General features: G+C 40.1%; 1 protein-coding gene and 1 pseudogene across 1 annotated transcript in view; one reads left to right on the top strand and one right to left on the bottom strand.

Moving 5' to 3' along the window:
* LOC132142722 (BTB/POZ domain-containing protein 3-like) overlaps positions 1-23832 on the bottom strand; it is a 285051-nt gene that overhangs the window by 205966 nt on the left and 55253 nt on the right. The gene's annotated exons all lie outside the window — the stretch shown is intronic.
* Positions 4301-22277, top strand: LOC132141705 (cubilin-like; annotated as a pseudogene).

The following is a 23832-nucleotide window of genomic DNA, read 5'->3' as shown; positions in this document are numbered from 1 at the left end:
GTGCAATGGCAATAATTATAATTAATATAATAATGGTAAGTATAATATGTAGTAATCTGCATGTGTAGCCTATTAGTTGGCAGAATGGCAGTCTTCTAACTACCCAGGATTATGCACTGTACTGAAGAGCAGATGTATGCATATATCCTTTTTAACTGACTTTGTTTCGTTGAATATCTTTTTAAAAGTTGACAAGTAGTAGATATTTGTTTAGCATTATTTCATTTGTAACATACTGTTGATTTATTGTGAATATTTAATCTTTTTTTTTATTTTAAATAGACAAGAGTTTCCCGATGCTTGTTGCCATACTTGGTGTAAACTGAGCCTGTTTCTGTTCAAAAATATAATAGTGATGTCACTATGATTTTATATTAAAATGAGAAAAAAGCAGTTACTGTGTTTACAGGAATCATTGCAGTTCACGAGTGTTGGTCACAGCAGTCTAATTCCATCAAAATTAGCATACTGTACACTCACATTAATGTGGAAATAATGATGCTAATGAGACACTTAAAGATACATCAGAGATTGTTTGGGGGGGTTTAAACATCTGTTACATGAGTTAGATCTCACGTGTATGCTATTTTAAATCATTCTTTTGGCTATGCACAGCTTCAAACTTTACAACACAATTAGACTAATAAATATAAAGAAATGCAAAAACCTTCTCTGTTATACATAGCATCATTAAGACTGCTAATAAGTTTGTTTCTGGATCTCAGATTTGAACTCTCTGTCACCCTACTGGAGACCTGGGTGGTTATTATTAGTGCATTACTGTATGGTTGCTATATGGCTGCTATAGGGTGTTTATGGGTGGTTGCTTACTGGGCCAAATCAAAACACACCACACATGTTCTCTGTGGTCTTCTGGTCTCCAGATATGACTTGGGTCTTTCATTCAATACTGGTATATGGTATTATTTTCACGTTTTATCATCTGCAAGATTAAAATCCAAAATTAGCTTTCCTAAAATCCTAAAATTGCCTCAAGTCAAAGTTATCTGACGTAAAATGCAAGTAAATGGTATTAATTAAGCACTTAAATATGAGTAGTAAGGATGATGTGCTATGTAATGATGAAGGTAAAATAGGAATTACTATTTGTGTTGTTGTGTTAAAGAAACTGTCAGTTACTGTATGTATTAATGAATTTTATTTTTTTTGTAATCATGAATGAAATAGATAATGTTTTGTATTCATTTGATGTGTGTACAAAATAGATGTATAAAATCATTCAAAACCATACATTTATTAGGTCATCTGGAATCTACATAGTTTCAGGTTGTACTGTCTGCAACCAAAGGCAATGCCTCATTTACTGCAGTTCTGGTAACTGCAAACCCAGCAAGTTCTCATGCATTAACAGTACATATCGTAGTCTATTCCCTGCATCACTGTATAAAGCTCTCTTTGGAGACAGCAGCAGCAGGAGATTACATCAGAGCTTCTCCCCGGTTGTCTGATCAGTTTTGCATCAGCTGCCGTCTCCATCACAGCTCCCTTTTGTTTACCTGCTGCTGCTGCTGCATTAAATAATTGGAAGAGCTCCAGTGCTTCCTCTCACGGCTGTGCTCCCCACGGAATATTTGCCCTACATATGTTCATGCAACACGCACACACACACACACACACACACACACACACACACACACACACACACACACACACACACACACACACACACCTTGATTTACTCTTTTTGTCCTTCTACTACTGAACCCTCCTTCTCATTTGGTCTATACTGAATGTATACAGCACTTTGCATGAACACAGTTCAACTTTATGACACATTACGTTTATTATAAAACATTATAGGCACATCACATAAAACATGTTTCTGCTGTATGAATAATTTAATCTAATTTGATCTAACATAAAATTAACCAAGCATGAACAATAGCTAATCACATTTAATGTCTGAATCCCTTTGAGCTTATTTTCATAATTGCACAAAACAATTAAGCTTTATTTAGAATGCCTTTTAATTCAAATGGTAAATATGTATAAAATATTTAATTCTAATTATAGTCATAGTACATTTAATTTTATACCTTCTATTTATACCTTTTATACCTAGATATACTATCTATTTATTGTGAGATTCAAAAGTCTTGGACTACTAAAATACATACACACAATTCATTTGTATTATTTATTTATTTACTATAAATAGATGTAGCATAATCACAATTTAGTGCATGGATGATTTCACATTGTGAGAATAATCCCTTAAAATGTATTGAATATTAAAAACATGCTGCATTAATAAATAAGTTACAGTCTTTATTCTAGATACATGGGCATTCTGGTTTTGTGGTGACAGCCCTGTCACTTCCTTTTAGCTACAATTTGTGAGCGGTACTTTGAGAATATTCAGTCTCCTTATCAGCTCATATTAGATGTTAAATAGCTGCAGGGTGAAAGACCATCATCTTCTACACGAAACTGATCTCACGCTGTGATACCGCCTTCTCTTCACTCTCCTCCTCGTCCTAATTAAATCCTGACAATATGGCACTCTTCACTTATAGCCTCAGCTCAGACGGTCTGAACCAGCCAGGTGTCAGTGACTGTACATTGTACCCCATACACCTCTCTACGGATACTGAAATAATATTACATATAATACTGATCAGCCACAACACTGACAGATGAAGTGAATAACATCGATATTGTTACAATGGCACCTATCAATGGGTGGGATCAGCTAGGCAGTTTAGGAAACAGGACAAATGGCCAATGAGTAGTTTAAACAAGGGCTAGATGACTGGTTCAGAGCATCTCCAAAATGGCATGTATTGTGTGGTGTTCCCAGTATGCAGTGGTTATACTGACCAAAATTGGTTCAAGGAAGACATACTGTTGCTCAAATTGCTGAAAAACTTAATGCTGGCTGTCATGATAGAACGGTGTCAGAACACACTGTGCATTGCAGTTTGCCAGAGCTGTGTAGCTGCAGACCTACAATGGGCATGTGAACTTCAGAACTAGACCACGGTGCAATGCAAGAAGGCTGTCTGGTTTAATTAATCCTTAGATCCTTTGTTTTCTTTTAGATCAGGTGGATGGAAGGGTGCATGTGGTATTCCTTGATGGCAGTGGCCATTTTCAGCAGGATAATGGACATTGCCAAACTGCAAATGTTGTTCAGGAATGGTTTGAGGAAAGAGTTCAAGGTGTTGCCTAGGACTCCAAAGTCCCCTGACTTTCTGACTGAGCATCTATGGGATGTGCTGGACCAACAAATCCAGAACATGGAGAAAAAACTGAAATTAATCAAAAATAGTTCAGAGAGATAACATCTCTCATATGGCGAGAATGTTACACAGTAATTTTTTTGATAACAGTTCATTCCTGGTATTTATGAGAGCAAAACACAGTTTTCACAAGTGCCACTCGCTGCAGAACTTATTTTCTCTCCAGAATTCCAGAAAGAACCTCAGACACTCTTTAAAGAGCGAGTCAGATAGTGACACTGGCTTCCAAAGGCTCCTTCAGAACAAACCTCTGGTTGAGCGACTGAGCATATATGGGCTGCTTCAATGAAAGGGGCTCTTTAAAAAGACCCTCTTTCATTTGCGCAATTCAATACCTGAGAAAATACGCCTTAACAATATGTGCGGCACAGCAAACTGTTCTTTTTTCATATCTGTTTAATATTTCTTCCCAAATACAAAGTGTTCAGTCAATTGCTTGCCCTTCGAATGTTTATTTTTAGACCCGACAGATCCAGGTATTTGTACGAAGTATTGTGTCCAGACATGTGGGAAAGCCTTAAAGGGATAGTTTTAGCAAAAAATGAACTTCATGTCATTCCAAAATATTTTTTTTTTCTTTCGTCGAGCACAAAGAGGCTATTTTGAAGAATATTTCATACAGTGACAGTCCAAAACTGTAATTAATAACAGTCAACAATCAACAGTATTACTAAACAAAGTCTACAAGTGGTCTACAACCAAGATCCTTCTTATGTTGTTCATTATTTGAGACTGTAATCACTAGTTTCACTTAAGACTTCGATAAGACTTCCTATAGATAAAACCAGTACGGTTCCTAAATTTACAACCTCGCCTGTCACATATGCTGTAAAATGTATTAAAGAGATACTTGCAGAAATTGCATTTGTAGAGTCGCACAGCAAATACATTCGAGAGTTAAGTACAGCTCTACAAATGTCAACGCATCGTTATAAATATTAGACCATCTGCGAGGACAAACGTTACTCAGTCAGCTTTTTGCTGAAGACCTCATTTATCTGCTTCTCACCGAAGAACCCTGAGGAACATCAGAACAGATGACGTCCAGGAAATATCTGACAAGATTAGATAAGAGCTTGATCTTCCTATTTGTAGCCCTGACTGCAGTCACTATTGGAAAAATTGTTGTCTTTGTCATTGAAAGGAACAACTCAAGTCCAAAAGGTGAGTTATTGTTGCTCCAAATCCAGATATATTTCAAAATAATTAGTTTTGCACATTCACTTAGCTCTGACTTCCTCTCAGATATAAATGTAGATAAAGCATCTCAGTGGTACTAAATAAAACAATAGAAAATGTGTAATTATTTATGATTCTACAGGCCCATAATGGCAAATCAATAGACTTGATCAATGCCACAAAGTCATTTTCTTGGCAAACAACTAGTCAATAATGAATCTCTGCTGCTTGACATTAAATTGCTATATATTAAATCCAAAACCCAAATGACTTCCTTTTGCCTTCTGATGCTGCTGGTGTTAATTATAAACTGTAAAGTTGCTTTTGAATGATTGAGGTTATTGATAAAACTTTAAATTACTTCTCAGCGCAAAATGACTATACATTTGGTTGAATCAGCCTCACTGGAACAACACCATTGTGAAATCTGTGTCATTCAGTGCATACAATGCAGCACTTTTCTCCTAAGAAAGCACTGGAAAGCTGCGTATACATGTAAATTACGTAGTTAAGCTGTATAATACTCTCAAAAATAGCTCTTAGAAACTTCCGGTAATCACTTTCTACTTCCAGAAGTACTTTTTCACTCTGGTGCACAATAATGAAAAATGTTCTTGTGAGTGAAATAACACCTAAACTTTCACTTTAAACTTCACATAATCATTAAGCTTAAGATTATTTTTTGCATCTCTAATTATGAATGCGGTGCATTATATATGCACACACATTTTGGTACACACTCATTTTCCTTTCCTTTCAAATTCAGTTACCAGACTAAACCTGCATTATGTTCCACGAGGCTGTATCCATGAAATAGCTTCACCTGCGGGGTGCTGCAGAGGAAATGTAATCAATCTGTTTACACGGGCGATGTCAAATTCTATTTCTCGCTCTGTCTCTGTCCGCAAAGGATGAGATCGATACTAGATGTGGGAGTCTGCAGGAGCTGATGGCTTCCTCAGGGGAATTCTCCAGTGGGAATTACCCCAGCAGCTACGACAATGGCGTGAGCTGCAGTTGGCACATCATAGTACTGTAGAAGCCAATAAGGTACCAGATGACACTTATCTCAGCTCTCTGCTCATTAGGACATAAGGTTTAAATGACCTGCTTTGGTTCAGGAAAGCACCTTCCACACATAGGGATCCACATAGGGATTCAAACTCTTATAAACAATATCATATTTGTAGTTTTTCAAGTGTTAGTACAAAGTGCTTAATTGGCAATATGTTATATGTGCTGTCTGATTTTGCATTAGATTTTCAAGGTATGAGATACATTACACAGTACATTACAAAATAATGTAACACAATTCGTACCTTATTTCTGGAAAGCAGAAAACAGCAAAATTAGGTCTCTTGGTTTCCTCTTCAAGGTGATCCATCTCTGTTTTGAAAAATTCTATATATACAGGACTCCAACACAAGTGAGGCCAACTTTGTCACGCTCAAGGATGAACTGGGCACCATTGGTGAGCCTTGTGTTGTGGCTGGTCATCATTTTGGCAAAACCATTATCTTCCCTGCAGAGAGACAGTGGAAAAAATCACTGTAAGTTAATTACCATGAGCGCAGAAGCGATCTGCCGGCATTTATTCCAGAGGGCATGAAGCAATTAACTTCTGACAGACTGACTGAATGTTACCGGTCACCATTTTTTGGCCGCTGAGCCATTGCTTATGCTGAGCATGTCCTGACAAATTTTCAGTTTGAATGAGAGGGCCCACATCAACACTGAATTTGCCACCATACCAAAAGCGCTGTATTTTCCAGCGATTATGCGTTGATGGGGTCACAACCCAAAACTGGAAAAGTAATTAATGCAATCAAATCAGATAACTATATAATATTACATAGTTAGGATACCAAAATAGAAACATGAGAAAACGTAAGAGAAAATCTTTGTTGTTGACGTCAAAGGCTGTGTTTAATCCAAATCAGTGTTTCAAATTCAGTCATTTGATAAAAGCTGATGGCAACATGGACAGATGGTGTCATTTTTATGGCTTATAGTGTAATATTAATAAATTACAATTAGACAGTATTTAATTTTAAGACCATTTAGGTTACACTTTATTTTACAGAGTTCTTGTCACAGTGTAATTATACATGTAAGTACTGAGTAATATGAATTATCCTGTACTTGGTTTAGGGTTATTGCATGTAATTATGTAACAAGGACACAGTAAAAAGTATTACCAACATTTATTTACTTTTGTTTGTTTTATATCTATATGTACATAGATAGATAGACGGATAGACAGATATATAGATAGATAGATATACACTTTATATCATATTTTGATTACTTTTTTCTAATTACAGTAAGGAAAATTTAGTGGGAATACAGGCTTAATTTCCATTACAAAATGTTTAATAAATGTCAAAATAATGCAAAATAATCATAATGGTCCAACAATAAGCATCATATTTGTTTCTTCTGCAGGAAAGTACTGTTGCAATTCTGTGCCTAAACCAATAGTGTCCTTAGGAAACAGAATTTTTGTGTATATTGACACCAACGACAGGTACACAGAGAAGGAATTCAAAGCCCTGTACCATGCTGTGGCCCCTGAGACAACGTCAGGCAAAGACAATGAGAGATGCATAAAGACTTACTTACATAACAGTATAATTAACACAGTGGAAGAACATTTGAGATTTAACAAAACACGTCTGCTGCGCCTTTCATATCATCATTTGGTGACTGTATTTTTACTCTGCCAGATACTGAGAGGCTGTTATATGTGTCTCGCTGCAGCTGACCTAGAAAGAGATGCTGCACGTTAGTGTGTGTGTGTGTGCATAACTGGGGTGTATTAGGAGGGGGGGGGGCTGTCAGAATACCCTTTTGGTGTCTCTCTTTGCAGCAAAATCTCTCTCGTTCCCATGCTTCTAGAAATAGTTGGGGCTAGTGGCGTTCTTCAAGGTGACCATGGGGAGCTGTTGACCCCTGGCTTTCCTGCACAAAACTATGAGAACAGCGTGCTCTACCAGGTGCTTCCAATGATCAATAGGACCTCTACACCTGCTCTTGATTAATCACAATCTGTTATTTTCCAGTTTGTTCTCTGGAGTCTGTGTCTTTGTCCATTTCCTACCACGATCTGATCGTTCTGAACACTTTGTTCAATTTCTACTGCCTTACTTATGCATAACCTTCACAAAATGAATAAAAGGAAGATATTTGACTCTTGCATAAAAGGAAATCCCTCCGTTTTTAAAGACACTAATTACAAGCATCATGATTACTATTGCTCATACTTACAGTTAGTGATTATTTGTGCTGCGGACATGAAAACTTCACAAATATATAGTTCCATCATATTTTTCGACAAATTGTTTATGACTTCAATAATGACTCCAGTGACACTCAGATTGCACATACATAGGAAACTGTGGCATTTGTGAGGAGGATTTGATGATCAGTTTTGACATGAGGGGCTTTGATTCTGGAAGTCAGATTGCTGGAAGCTTCCTCAACGCGTGGCTCCATCTGGCAGGATATTTACCCACATCAGCTAATCTACAGCCAGCCTTCCAGCCTTGACTTGAATCTAACTAAAGATGCATGAGAAAGCACAATTTCAATTACTAGCACTGTCAGGATACCAAAATTGCATTTAGATCAGTCTATGCATTGTGCAAAATCAAAATGCTAAAAACAGCAGTTTAAATGCACTGTATTCTAGATATTCAAAGGTGAGGATTAATGATAAATTAAGTAATATTTTTAATTTGCATGGGTCGCCTAGTGGATGATTCATGTACCTGATGGGGAAAAGGTCTGGCTAACACTCACAGCATTTAACCTTGTCCCAGAATCATGTGGTGACTTTGTGGATGTGTATGACGGTGCTTCAGATGGTGCCGCCCAACTGAATGATTGAATCCAAAAGCTTGTCTTTGATCCAAGCTGAAACATCTGTGCACTCATATTTATCTGCCAAAATAATATAAATCTTATTTTCTGTGTAACCAGTCTCCCACCTCAGGTGTTGTCTAGTGGCAGTGGTAATGTGGTTTGTTTCAAGTCTGATTCGAGTTGGACTGCTAAAGGCTTCAGTGCCACCTACACCGCAGCTAGTGCCCCACCAGTTACAACAACTCCAACAACCTCCACTAAGACCACAACCACTGGACCAACAATTGCCACATCTGTTCAGAGCCAAACACCTGCACTAGAAGGTAAGTATAATCACACTGAATAAATGCACCACATACCTGATCATATTAAAGTACAAGGCTGTTGTTCACTGAACCTAATGCAGTCTAATTATTTTCCACTGACAGGAATAACAATTATTTTATCTTACACCACAAGTTCAAAGTTCATTTTAATCAAGTAAATCAATACCTGTATCTACTTTGGATTAATTTAATATGAATTGTTAGGGTTTTCAATAAAAATCTCAGACTTTTTGTTAAAGACTTGGATATATTGGCACAGTTTGAGACATTGCTGAGGATCTAATGGGGTATTTTTCCCCAGGAGAAATATTTGCGAAGCTGGAGACTTAAGAATAAGTCTCCATTTACTCATTATTGAATTAGTTTTTTGTCTAGGAGAAGCAGTTGAGGGATTTAAAGAGCTCTTTTCTGTGTTTTTCCTTTTCTGTGTGAATTGGAGTGTTGGAGGAGATTCCATGGAGAATATAATTTAGTGCAACACTTGAACAAAATCAATTAAATCTACTTTGTTAACAGGCACATTCTGCAGTGCCATCATTGTGGATGACATGCTTTCTACCCTAAGTGAAGAGAGATGATATTTACGCACTGCAAGGTCTGATGAATTTCTTTTGCGCATTATTGTTCCGACAATAACACTCACTCTCTGTTCAGACTTTGTGGGTCCCCTGGGAAGCTGTTCGGACGTAAAGGTCATATAAACTCTAAAAACTATCCTCAGGCTTATCCTGCAAGCTTGAGGTGCTCTTGGGACATCACAGTGGATGAGGGCTTTTTTGTCAAACTGTACATCACTGATCTGGCCATCATGGGTGAAGCAGGCCAGGATAAACTCACCATCACTGACAGTCAGCAGTCACTGGGTAAGACACGACTCTGAAAAGACAAAGGTAGAAAGTTTCATATGAGATTACTCCAAAATACTATTTCAGTCTGTCAACTCCAAACTTTCATTTTAAATGTAATTTTACTTCCCATTTTTGGGTTAAAATGGTTTCGAAGTAAACTTTTATTCAGTGTATTTCTTTATGATTAATAAATGGTGCTTGCAAACTTGCAAACTTGCAAACACAAGGCCCAAGTCTCAGGGCAGTGAGTTTTAAAAGGTACTTCTCTCAGATCTTGTCTGTAATCTGTAGTCTGCTCTTAACAATGTTATTTAAATCCAAAAATCACCTCGATTCACAATTGCCCGAAACTGAATTATTGAAACTGGGCTTAATATTTGAACAGACTTGTCCTATTTATATGTGACACATCCTCCAGTAATTTAATTAGATGAAATGTGTCAAGCCGGCATAGCACTGTGCCAGAACGTGGCCTGGCTCTCAGAGACGACCTTCGACTCTGTTTTGGGGCACATTAACTAACACTAAATAGCACCGCTGGCGCAAGAGTAGCTGGCGTTCTCATCGCTCTCTCTTATCCCTCACACAAAGAGGCTGTAAAAACTGATTATCATCAGTCTCAGAGAGGCATGAGCCAGCAGGCAGGCGCACTATAAATTACGGCTCCTTATTACTGAACATCAAACGGAGCTGTGAGCAGTAGATACGCTTATCTGCAGCAGCTTTTCAAGCACTGCATGCCAGATACTGTCAGTAAGTCCCATTGCAGGTTGAGGAAGAATGGTAGAAAAAGTGTGAGGGAAAAGACCAAGAGTTCGGGATGTTTGAACTACAAGAAAGGACAAAAAGGACAAGTGTTGCAGTGAACGTGTAAAAATAGTGCATACCAAAAAAGTCACCTCATGTCAATTCAAAGTCATCTGACTTACATTCTTTCATGGGACAAAAAAGGTTAATCGCTCTTTTCCTTGTAATTTTAATGAATGGGGAATTTCAAATGTTTAAAAGTATAAATATGTTACAAGAAACTATGTTTCAAGTCATTTGAAGTTATAAATCAGATTTATATGAAAAAAAAAACTGTTGGAAATTTAAGAAATGCATGTAAAAGAGCAACCAGTACATTATTTAAAAAATATCCAAGTCAAAGGAACAGAATTGCCATGAAACCATTGAAATGCAATTAATGAAAACAAGTTTATTCTTGGTCCACCTGCGATCATGAGTTGTAGGGCTTATTTGTCTCAACATTGTGTTCTTACTTGCCACTTGCAAGTGTTTGTGTTCTTCACATCACTTTCTTTATCCTGGCTGTCAAGAAGAAGCAGTGTGTTAGTGGTCGTTCTGACAGCCTGTGTTACCCTGAAGAGACGAATAGTACAAACAGAAATGCATAAAAAACAATGTTAACCTGAGCTATATAGTGTTTGGAATTCACATCTTAATAGTTCTAATGACTTGCAATGACCATGCCACAAGTTTGAATTTTTCTTACAAAATTAGACGGCATTTGACACATGAAATATTCATTATCTTCAACTGAAATGGTTCAAAAGCAAAGTCTCCATTGTTAATTACTAATGAAACAAATCTACATTATCAACAACAACACCGACATCTCATATATGAAAATGCAAACATTAACCCGTTGTTAATTCTGAATATCCAGGATTCATCTCAGACTCAACAACTTTAATTATGAAAATCCCTCTAGAAGTGTTTATTTGCAGTACAGAGTCATTCATCAGTTTCACATGCAGGTGTTTAAATAAAAAAATAAAATTGCGATGCTGACGAACGATGAGATGGATTTCTATCAAGTGAGCGCTCAAATAATTTCAAGTGAATCTCAAACTGATTCAAACAATTATGCTATAACTGTAAAATCTGAGATGATCATTTCACACATATTGATATTGTCTTGGTAAAATGGTGTATCCAAGAGATTACATAAAATGTCATATATATATATATATATATATATATATATATATATATATATATATATATATATATATGACATAAAATGTCAACATTTTTAGATACCGTATCATTATTATGACATAAAAGTTTAGATAATGAGTTAAAAAGTAAATTGATTTTTTTTAATTATGACATAAAAAACGTTTATGCTATTAAATTACATGTTTTTTGCAATTATTATGAGATAAAAAGACAAAAAGTTGAATAATGAGATAAAAAGTCATAATTGTGACAAAAAGTCAATTATGACATGATAAATTTGTCATAATTGCTTGTCTAAATTATGACTTTGTCTAATAATTTCAATTTGTACCATAATTTTGACTTTTTTAACTCATAATAATGATGCATGTCATAATTTGAATGTAGTATCTCATAACTTCCACTTTTTATCTCATGATTATAATTTACCAAAGCATTTTGTCTTATGTTGTGCAAACTGACTTCCATAATCCATTTATGAATTCAATCAGTTATATTTATGATATTGAAAGTATTATGAAATAAAAAGACAAAAAGGTTGAATTATGAGATAAAAAAGTCAAAATTGTGTATCTCATAATTTCCCATTTTTATTTCAGAATTCTAATTTATCAAAGCATTTGCTGTGCAAAATGACTTCCATAAAAGACCCCTTTAATGTACAGTACCAAAAAATTGCCAGAAGGGGTGAGTGTCTTATAAAACTAAATTACAACTGTTGATGTCTTGATGATGCAAGCAACTTTGACTGTACTGCAGGTTGCCTTGAGTACAAATGCTGCAATACTAGCAATGTCAATGTTCTGACTTTGGGCCAGGAGAGTGCTGAAGAAACTTTCTCTTTTATCTCTTTCTCTCAGGCACACACTGTGGGTTTGTGTCACGGTTAGGGTGACCACCTGCTAATAAGCCCAAGGGGGGACAAGGGGTATGTTTCTGAGGGACAATGTGGGACACTGCCTTGCGCAGCGGTGCCCCCACCCCATGGGCAGACTCACTGATAGTGGTTTACCCATTTCTAGCACATACCACCTTACATGGTATATTAATAATGCCCTATTCCCCTAAACATGTGTAATTGCTGATGTATGCTCATGACAGAATTGACAGATGCACTTCCACTTACGATTTACTTTAGCTATTTTATTTATTTTTCATTACAATTTATTCACTTTGAATAAATTATAATAAAAAATTATAGGATTAAAATGAATTGTAGTTGCTCAACACCACAGGAACAGTTAAAAAAAAGTCTAAACTCACAACTCCAGAGGTTCACGGAACGAGAAGGGGGAGAAAGGATGGTGAACTTGCATGTTAGTAAAGGCAGGCACATGAAAAAAAAACTGTTTGAAACAGGACACACCTTCTCTTTTTTAATTGATGATGGCGGTGACTCACTTTTTTTTTTCACTCCATTTTTCGAATTGGAAAGCATGCATCTAAAAGTTCCTTCCCAGTGTGTCTGGTATGCACATGCGTGCGCTGTCATGACAACAACGAAAAAGTTGACAACAACCTAGTCAGCAATTCAACTGCGGGGTGGGTGTGGCAACAGTGGTGTTCTGAACTGTCAAGTAATGTTCGTTTGGCTGCCTGGGGCTCGAAGATATAGAGATACCAACTTTTTTTGAGCAAGCATTGATTATGCGTGACACAGTCTCAATTTGTGGGACGCATGAATTGGGCTTCAAATGCTGTGCGCGCAAGCGCTACGCGGGACGGGTGGTCACCCTAGTCACGGTTGGTAAACCATGATCTCTGGGTTTTGTGGGTGAAGTCTGTGTGTTACGTGTCAGCACTGATTAGTTTGTGCGCGTCTCCGTTAATTGTCATCAGCAACAGCTGTCACTCATTACTCATCCCTATATATTGGCTTGTCTAGCGTCTTGTGTTCGTGAGAGCGTTGTTTTATGTTTGTGACCTTTGCTTTGCTTTCTTGTGTGTTTCTGCGTTGGATGACTGTGTTTCCCCCGGAACACCGTCCACTCTACGCAACCCACCACCGAGCAACATCACTTACCTTTGGCTCGCTTCCCCGCAGTTCCTGTGTCACCCTCTCCTGCTGCCAATTGACCTCCGCCTTCCGGATTCGTCATTCATCACCACCATCTTGGACTATGCATTCCTCCCAGCGTTATTTGTGTCCCTGTATTGTAATGTTTCATTGTTCTCATTAAATTACATTAACCTCGCACTTGCTTCTTGCCACTCCTTCACCCCAGTCATTACAGAACGCTCTCACCAGACATGGAAGCAGCGAGCACCACTTCACTGTCTGAGTTCATTCACCACAGCGTCAACCGCATGGATTAGCAGCAGGAGAGCATCGTGAACACCGGACGCGTGATCCAAGCGCTGGTGACACAGGTGTCCGAGCTCACCCAGCAGATTCATCAACTCACCTCTCCCACTGCGCCCACCGCAACGCCTGAGCCGCCCGTCCCCCGGGAGACCTCCCAGGACCACTTCCGGCCAGAGCTGCGACTTCTGGCGCCAGAGAGTTACTCTGGTGAGCCAAACTTTTGCAAGACTTTCCTTAACAAATGTTCCATGCATTTTGCGACAGAGGAATCCAAGGTTGCGTTTGCTCTTACCCTACTCTGTGGCAGGGCCGCCTTATGGGGGACGGCGGTGTGGGAGAATCAACATCTGTGTTGCGCCTCGTTCCACTCCTTCTCCGAAGAGATGAAACGGGTCTTCGATCGATCCGCGGCCGGCAGGGAGGCCGCTCACCAGCTCTCGGACCTCAAACAAGGAAAATTATCAGTGGCGGACTATTCCATTCAGTTCCGCACCCTGGCGGCCGCGTGCCAGTGGAACGAGGCGGCGCAGTGGGATCGATTCCTGCATGGGCTGGCCGACCGTGTTTAGAAGGAAATCTACCTCCTCGAGTTGCCCCCAACGCTCAATGGCCTAATCGACCTGGCACTCCGGGTGGACGCTCGGATTAACCACCTGGGTAGACAAGTCAGTCTTACACGCCATTACATCTCTCCGGAAAGGGGCCGCTCAAAACATGGTCGATCCAGTCTACGATCACGAACCCATGCAGGTGGGTAGAGCTCGGCTTTCCCGGAGGGAGAGAGAGCAGCGGAGGACCCAAGGACTATGTTTATATTGCGGTGGCTCGGAGCATTCCAACTATTCATGCCCGGTAAAAGAGCCAGCCTGGTAGTAAGTTTGAGGCTACTATCGGGTGGGATCTCTGCCGGGAAGTCCTCAACCACATCATCGACTCTCCTTCCGGTGAAACTGCGGTTGGAGAATCACACTCACGACTGTCAAACCCTTCTGGACTCTGGGGCCGAAGGTAATTTCATTGACTCTCTCCTTGCACGTCACTTGAACCTTCCTGTCCTTCCTGTGTCTCATCCCATCCATGTCACCGCACTCAATGGCCAGGAACTGCCACACGTCACCCACTACACTGAACCCATTACTCTGCTCACCTCAGGCAACCACAGTGAAACCATATCCTTTTACATCATGGACTCCCCTGTAGCTCCCATTGTTTTAGGTCACCCCTGGTTAATCAAACATAATCCACGAGTGGATTGGGGTTCCAACACAGTCACCTTGTGGAGTGAAAGTTGTCATAAGTCTTGTCTGGTTTCTGCTTGTCCTGTTGTGCCTGTTTCTGTCTTTCAGAAAGAGACCATGGTGTTATCAAACGTGCCCGCAGAGTACTTGGACCTGAAGGAGGTGTTCAGTAAGTCCCGTGCTGCTTCTCTTCTTCTGCATTGTCCCTACGACTGTGCTATAGATTTAGTGCCAGGTAAGTCTCCGCCTAAAGGCAAGCTTTACTCTCTTTCTATTCCGGAGAGGGAGGCGATGGAGGAATACATTTCTGATTCCTTGGCATCGAGGTTCATCTGCCCTTCCTCTTCTCCAGCGGGGGTGGGATTCTTTTTGTGGTAAGAAGGATGGTTCTTTGCGACCTTGTATTGACTACCGAGAGCTGAACAACATCACGATAAAGAACACCTATCCGTTATCATTGATGTCTTCAGCTTTTGAGAGGTGACAGGGAGCATCCGTATTCACAAAATTGGATTTACGTAACGCTTATCATTTGGTCCGCATCAGGAAGGGGGACGAATGGAAAACTGCCTTTAACACCCCTAGAGGGCACTTTGAATATTTGGTGATGCCGTTCGGGCTCTCCAACTCGCCAGGGGTTTTCCAGGCACTCGTTAATGACGTGTTGAGAGACATGGTAGATCAGTTTATATATGTTTACCTGGATGACATACTGATTTTTTCTTCATCTCTCCAGGAACATGTTCAACACGTCAGACGAGTGCTCCAGAGATTACTCGAGAATGGGCTTTTTGCCAAGGCGGAGAAATGCGTATTCCATGCACAGTCTGTCCCCTTCCTAGGGTATATCGTCTTGTCCGAGGGAATACGTATGGATCCTGACAAGGTTAAGGCTGTGATAGATTGGCCATCTCCAGATTCCCGTAAGGCCCTACAGCGGTTTCTGGGGTTCGCCAATTTCTATCGACGTTTCAGCCAACTAGTCTCACCTATGACGGCCTTGACCTCCCCCAGTACTCCGTTCATGTGGTCGGATGCAGCCGAAACTGCATTTACCAACCTCAAGAGCCGCTTCGTTTTGGCTCCCATCCTTGTAGCCCCTGATCCCACATGACAGTTCGTGGTGGAGGTTGATGCATCAGAGGTGGGGGTAGGAGCAGTTCTTTCCCAACGTGCTGCCTCGGACGATAAGATACATCAATGCGCGTTTTTCTCTCATCGGTTATATCCTGCTGAACGCAATTATGACATTGGTAACAGAGAATTGTTGGCCGTCAAATTAGCTTTAGAGGGGTGGCGTCACTGGTTGGAAGGTTCAGGGGTACCTTTCATTGTTTGGACCGATCACAAGAATTTAGAGTACATTAGATCTGCCAAAAGACTCAATTCCAGGAAGGCTCGGTGGGCACTTTTTCGTACTGCCCGGGTTCCAATAATGTCAAACCCGATTCTTTGTCACGTCTTTTTGATCCCTCCGCCTCCCCGGTGACTCCCGAGTGTATTTTACCTGAGAAAATAGTCGTCTCAGCACTCGTGTGGGAGGTCGAATCGAAGGTCAAGATGGCCTCAGAAGGGGTAACGCCTCTGCCCGGTTGCCCAACGAATCGTTTATTTGTGCCAGAAGAGTTACGGTCCAAAGTTATTCAGTGGGGTCACTGCTCTAACGTTGCTTGTCATCCAGGAATAAGCCGGACCAAGGGGTTAGTTAAGCAACGATTCTGGTGGCCCCTTATGGCTCGTGACATCCACGATTTTGTTTTGGCTTGCTCAGTTTGCGCCAGTGGTAAGTCATCTAACCAGCCTCCTGATGGGCTTCTTCAACCGCTGTCTGTCCCTTCGAGACCCTGGTCACATATCGCACTAGATTTTGTTACCGCCCTCTAATGGCATTGACGGTCGTTTTGACCGTAGTGGACCGGTTCTCGAAGGCGGCACATTTCATTCCCTTGCCCAAATTACCGACAGCCAAGGAGACAGCGGTCACTGTCCTAGATCACGTCTTTCGGTTACATGGCCTCCCGGTAGACGTGGTTTCTGACAGGGGATCCCAATTCATATCCAAATTTTGGAACAAATTTTGTTAACAGGCAGTCTGAGCGAGCCAACCAAGATTTAGAGAGAACGTTGCAATGTTTGGTCTCCAAGAATCCTTCTTCCTGGAGCCAACAACTCTCTCTATGGTGGAGTACGCTCACAATTCGTTACCAGTGTCAGCCAGGGGCCTCTCTCCGTTTCAGTGCAGCTTAGGTTACCAGCCACCAGCTTTTCCTAGTCTGGAATCTGAAGTCGCGGTCCCCTCCGCTCACGCATTTGTCCAAAGGTGCCACCGCACCTGGACCAGAGCCCGTGAGACTCTGCTCCGGATGAGGGAGCGCACTAAGGCCAAGGCCGATCGCCACCGGTCAAAGCCTCCCATTTACGTCGTGGGTCAAAAAGTGTGGCTTTCTACGAACAATATTCCTCTTCGTTCCGTTTCGAACAAATTAGCTCCCAAATTCATTGGCCCGTTTACTATCACCAAGATCATTAGTCTGGTGACAGTCCGCCTCAAACTACCTCCAGTGTACATTAATCCGCCTACCCCGGTTCCCCCGCCGCCGCGTCTCGTAGATGGGGAACCGATCTATTTGGTTAATCGTATTCTGGACTCAAAACGGAGGGGGCGAGGATTCTAGTACTTGGTGGACTGGGAAGGTTACGGTCCGGAGGAGAGGAGTTGGGTACCTGCTAGGGACAAACTGGATCACTCCCTTATTGATGATTACAATCAGCAGGTAGGTCCTTCTGGGATTCTGGCATTCTTAGAGGGGGGGGGGGGGGGGGGGGGGTTACTGTCACGGTTGGTAAGCCGTGATCTCTGGGTTTTGCACTTTGTTTGTGAAGTCTGTGTGTTACGCTTCAGCCCTGATTAGTTTGTGGGCGTCTCCGTTAATTGTCATCAGCAACAGCTGTCACTCATTACTCATCCCTATATATTGGCTTGTCTAGCGTATTGTGTTCGTGAGAGCGTTGTTTTATGTTTGTGACCTTTGCTTTGCTTTCTTGTGTGTTTCTGCGTTGGATGTCCGTGTTTCCCCGGAACCCCGTCCACTCTACGCAACCCACCACCAAGCAACACCACTTACCTTCGGCTCGCTTCCCCGCAGTTCCTGTGTCACCCTTTTTGTATGTGTGTGTCCCCTATGGATATGTTGAAGTCAAGGTAATTAGGTTGAATAGCAATGGAGAATAACTGGAAACAGTGTCGTAAATGCACAGTCAACATCATTCAACCGTCCAATTTGAACCATATTTCAATAATATTTTAGAAAATTCATTCTAAATCGGTTGCACATCTACAACTGGAATAGTGTCAAATCACTAAAATAAATGTCCTGGCTGACACAGTGGCAGTTGAAAGAGCCTTATTTCACAGTAAATATACACATTCCTGGATTTATGAAAAACATTTGCCTCCTCTCCAGATGCAACACCCATAAAAAAGGAGAGGAAACCATCTGTAGTCATGCTGATTGACGCCTGCATTAACATGCATTGCACGTGCTCACAGTTAAAGCTTGTCTCTGTGACATATTCTCCTTAGACTCACAGTAAATGCTGCCTGCAGTTTTCTTCTGCCTGTGCAGCCAACCAAAAAGAATTGGGACAAAAATATATTATTTATAAAAAACAAAAAACAATAGTGTATCATGGCCAGTTAGAAAAATTTCACAATTCATATGTGATGGGCAAGTATGGCAAAAAGATAATTTTGGACCCTGGTGACATGTGGCTTGACGTGGACCTGGGGCTAAAACCTGAGATGCCATGTACCAGCTGACTTCTGCTATAATGGCAAGACACAATTTTGTGACTTTTTGCTCGGATGGAACAATTCTACCTATAACTGTCACATTTTATATTTGTTACTCAGTCTGAAGGCACCAAACCTGCAGATATCCAGGGATCTGGAGGTTTCTCACAGAAGGAGACAGGCATCATCAAGTCTCAAAACTGGCCCATACACTATCCAGCTAACATGTGTATGTGTCTGTGGACCATAGACGTTCCCAAGGGGAAGACCATAAAATTGGTGTTCACTCATTTTGACGTGGAAGAGGCTGGCATCCTTTTCGGCCAGTGCAATGACAACGTGATAGTCTACTACAGTTCACAACCTGGAGCAAAAAAAACACGGTGAGCAAGGATGTTATTGAATGTGTTTTCAAGGGCGCATGTTTATGAGGCTCTTTAAATCAGATAAAACTGTGACATATTTATAACCTTCATTCATTCAAACCAGACATATGTATATAATACTGTCCACTAAAATGGTATGACTTCCATGCTTTTAAGGTCTATAGAAGGCAATACATTCAAATAAATGTACTCTCTCACAGGCCCCTTTTGTGGCTCCAAAATGCTTGCCGTCATCGAAAGCACAACAAATGAACTTCTATGTTTCTATGCTGACTTTTTAATTGAGGGCGAAAGGTTTTCATGCACACTGGACTACTGATTCCACCTCACGGACCCCCACTGAGCCTCCGGTGCCGCCCAACCCATGGGGTGACATCAAGATAGGTACTATGACCAAAAACATTTATTGTAATTTAACATTTAACATAAGTTTCAGCAAATTCATATAAATCAAGAGCTAACAATCCGATGACGTTGCACATCAAATCAGTCAAGTCAATGTGTTTGCATAGCACTTTTTGCAGTAAACATTGTTTCTAAGCAGCTTAACAGATAAAAATGATGTTAATATTTATTATATCTTAATATCTTTATGCCAAGTTACATTTAGCAGACAAGAGCTGGTAGATTTTTCAATGATACAAGCAATCAAGCAGTTGATGTTTGCTATATAGTATACTATATCACCCTAGGTGAATATATCCAACTTTATATAAAAAGCTGGGTTATAATATAGTTACATATTTATGACAAAAAAAAAAAAATCTGGCAGTTGAGATTTGCTATATAGTATATACTGTACATCACTTTCCTTGAGTGTACTGTATGTATACAGATCAGGTTGGATATACAACTATGTATATTGAGCTGTGTAATGATGCATTTTAAATTTTGTGATGCATCAGGCATTTGCAATTTGCTGAACATTATATATTACTTTACAATCAAGCCCTCTACCCTCCACTACACCACAGCTGAAAACCACCTACAATGGTTGCTAGGCATCATGGTGATAATTTTGCAGGCACCGCTCACATTTTACAGTGCAGTACCAAAATATCCATTGAAAACTAGTCTATTTTCTCTGGGTTTTCGGAGCGAGGGTAATTGACAGCTGAAATCTCCACAGATAAAAGCTTTCACCTGAATGCCGAGTCCTTTTTTTCACAGACTGGTCTGAGAGCTGCAGGAAGCCCACGATCCCTCCGGATGTCTACACTCTCATAGTGAACGGAGATCCTGCCAAAGCTCACTCCCATGGCAAGTATCCATGCGGGTACAGTTAAGCCTTCATCTAATCTCACACCTTTCCCCGAAGAGATTTCTGCTATCTCATATTAAAGGAAATTTAATGTTTGTCATAATGATATGTGAAATGAACAAGGATATTACCGGGGTCAGTGTGCTTGAGGTCAGTTATTAGTTCAGCTTGTTGCTATTATCATTATGATTATTATCTGTGTTTGCTAAGGGAAGCATCAATATTAATAGAACTCTCACTGAGGACAAGGGATTTGAACAAACCTCTAACCCTAAGTATTAAACAGATTATGTATAATGCATAACTCATGCTGGATCAAAAAAAAGAAGAAAGAAATAGAAAAAACAATTGTTATTCTCGTGCATTATTTATAAACAATAAAGCCTTTTAATTGAAGGTTTGACGTGATTCTGAGTCTTTGCTTAAATTCGGTCATACACATGGAGAAACTCTCATCCATAAGAACTGAGTCTTGACAGCTGCTCATTGCTTCATAAGGTTAATTTATAATACACACACACACACACACACACAAACATACATACATACACGCACATATACAGCTTAAATATATATGTTTTTTAGCTGATTTGTCTCTGGGTATTGATTATCCTGTCAGGGTTTTTGTGGTAGTAACTAGCCTGATGTACGTGTTTGTGTGTGTGTGTGATCTTTTATCAGGTATGCCGATGAGCTGCATCGCTGGAAGATGTGTCTTGGGAAACACAACCTGACCTTCTCTGAGCTGACTGAGCAGTGCTTTAACGTGCTTGGCATCTATCGTCATGAGGGCTTCCAGTACCCAACTGTGCCATCTGTGGAGTTCGACATCACCCTGGTGCGACTGGATGGAGAGGTGACCCCCAACAACTACATTGATTTCACCTGCCTGCCTTCATTTGAGGAGGTTCTGCCTGGTGGGGAAAATGCTATGGGGGAGATATTGGGGAGATGAAACAGGGTAGGTTACAGTTCTGTGCTGTCCAGCCACTAAATAATACTGATAGACCTAATAATGATTTGTGGTGGTTTTGCAAAACTGCTGTAAGTATGCTGTACATATATAAATAGATGAAAGAATCTGTGAGAACTTGTCAGCCAATCCAAAAACATGGAGGTGCTTTCTGCCAGCCATGTAATTATTGGGGAGGACTTCCTCTTTATGGGTACTTGACATCAGAAGGTCAAAGGCTGGTAATTTCAGAAGTTAGATTGTTAGCTTCAGCAGCTGATAGATATCATAAAAACACTAAATACTTCTTATGGTCATTAAAAGTAGCTGTCTGTTCTAAAGTCTTTTTAATAAATAAATAACTTATTTATTTTAGAGAGTAAAAAAAAGTATAAAACCTAAAAGTATATATATTTTTTAAATAAAGCCGAAATCTCGTGTATTTTGTATTTTGTGTAAACTATTAAACAATGTATTAATATTCTTAATTCTCTGGAGCGATTGCGCCCTCTGCTGTGCAGTTACGATAATGCATCCTGGAATGAATCCGTATTTACCTTCAGCAATATTTAACTCTGGGTGGTAGGGTGACTCTAGGGTGACTCAGGTAGACTCCTGGTATGTCAAGACAAGAAGCCCAGCCTCTTCACTTGTTCCTCTGCCTATCTGTCCTGGATTGAAAACATGATTGGCAAAGAGCCAAAGACGTCTATGACCTCATTAGTACATCTGCTCAGCATTGCTGGACTGGAGAATCTTTTTCTTTCGGAAACAACTAAAGATTTTAGAGTGCATGGAGTATAAAAAGTGTTCTCTTTTTCTCGAGGTTCTGGTTGTGGTGGACTAAAGGATCTGGTTGGAACGCAGGGCATGCTGGCATCAGTGGAGACACACTGACTGTCAGTGTCTCCTCCGGTGACAAAATTGTGGACACAGGGTTCAACAACCACATAGCAACACACTCCTAGAACACCCCATTAACCACTCTGAATACTTTATTAACCACATAGCAATCTTCCTGCTGCGATTCGCTAAAAAAGTGGTTACCATGACACGCGAGATCAGCCGGGTTTGTCTACCCGAACCCTTGTCCGTCATCCCTGCTGGAGATGTGTTACATAACAGGATGAGTGGTGAGAGAGGTCAGAGAAACAAAGACTTGTTCATCTGAGTTGACTGATTTATTAAGCATCTATTGTCATTTGTTCCAGTTGCTATTCAGTGATTAGTGAGTATAAGAGGATATTAATGGTGTGTTGTTAATTGCAAAGGTGATTTGGTTGAGAATGTAAGGCCATACTGTGCCCTTAAAGAAAACCCTTCTGAAACTTCAGCCAGTACTTGGACAACTTGATGGTGGAGCACATGCATGAAAACAATGAAGAATCAAGCCATTGTATGACCCAGCTATTTGAAATGCCCTTTTAATGCTTATCTGGAAATGTCATTTAAAATCTGATTCTGCACTTACTTCCTTCTAGTGCCCCCTGCTCCTTGATTCACACTCTAAACAATCTCGTCTTTCAGCCCCTCAGTGTTCATTAGGTTGACTCTGGTGGTCTGCTTCTGTGTAAGCCGTCTGGAAGTGAAGCATCGTGGGCAGTTCATGGTGTTGTGAGTTTTGGTCCCATGAGATGAGAGGCCCACTGTTTTCACCCATATATCTGGCTTCAGTGAGTGGACAGAAGACAACACAAAGTAAGAATTAATAATGAGATCGAAAAATGACAAGAAATAACTTTAGAGTAAACAAATGCACCTGTAGTCAAGGTAATTGATTATATATTTTAATATACTATACTGGCTGCCTTGTAGCTGCTAAATCTATTTATGAAATACATTTTATGGATGTAACTTTAGGATTTCAAAATCCTCTGTAATAACGAAATCCAGGCCACATTTTAAATTTGTAAGAATAATATGAGAAAATTCGTACTGCTTAATTATTTAATAAACAGTGAATATGGTGAAAATGGAGTCTTGGTAAGATCAGACTCAATTTGTTCCTAAAAATATTTTAATCTAAAGGCCTATGCCTAAGTTATAGAAATTAGCATTGTAAACAAATATGACTTTATTAACAAAACCTCTTGTTTTTTTTTTTAAATAGATGAGAATTAGACTGCTTAGTGAAGGAAAAGCAGCCAACAAGTGTCCAAGATAGTTCCATAGTTTGAAAAGCTTGAAGTTGCTTAAAAGAATAAACAAGGCTCTAAACTGGAATCTAGAATCTGGAATCCTTTGATCTATTAATTAATGCAAGTTACAATTTGATAAACATTTTTTGGTCACTGCAAAATTCCTACACGTCCATAAGCGAAGCTAAGAACTAGTATTCTTTGTACTTTTTGCACACAAATACTTTATTTTTTATTCAGAACAGAAGCCTACGCTTACTAGTTTACCTGCAGTTTAAGTTGGTCTTACATTTTTCTTACGTTGGAAAGGAGAT

The sequence above is a fragment of the Carassius carassius genome, chromosome 6, assembly GCF_963082965.1.
Source record: "Carassius carassius chromosome 6, fCarCar2.1, whole genome shotgun sequence".
Lineage (NCBI taxonomy): Eukaryota > Metazoa > Chordata > Actinopteri > Cypriniformes > Cyprinidae > Carassius > Carassius carassius.
This window is presented reverse-complemented; position numbering and strand designations above follow the sequence as displayed.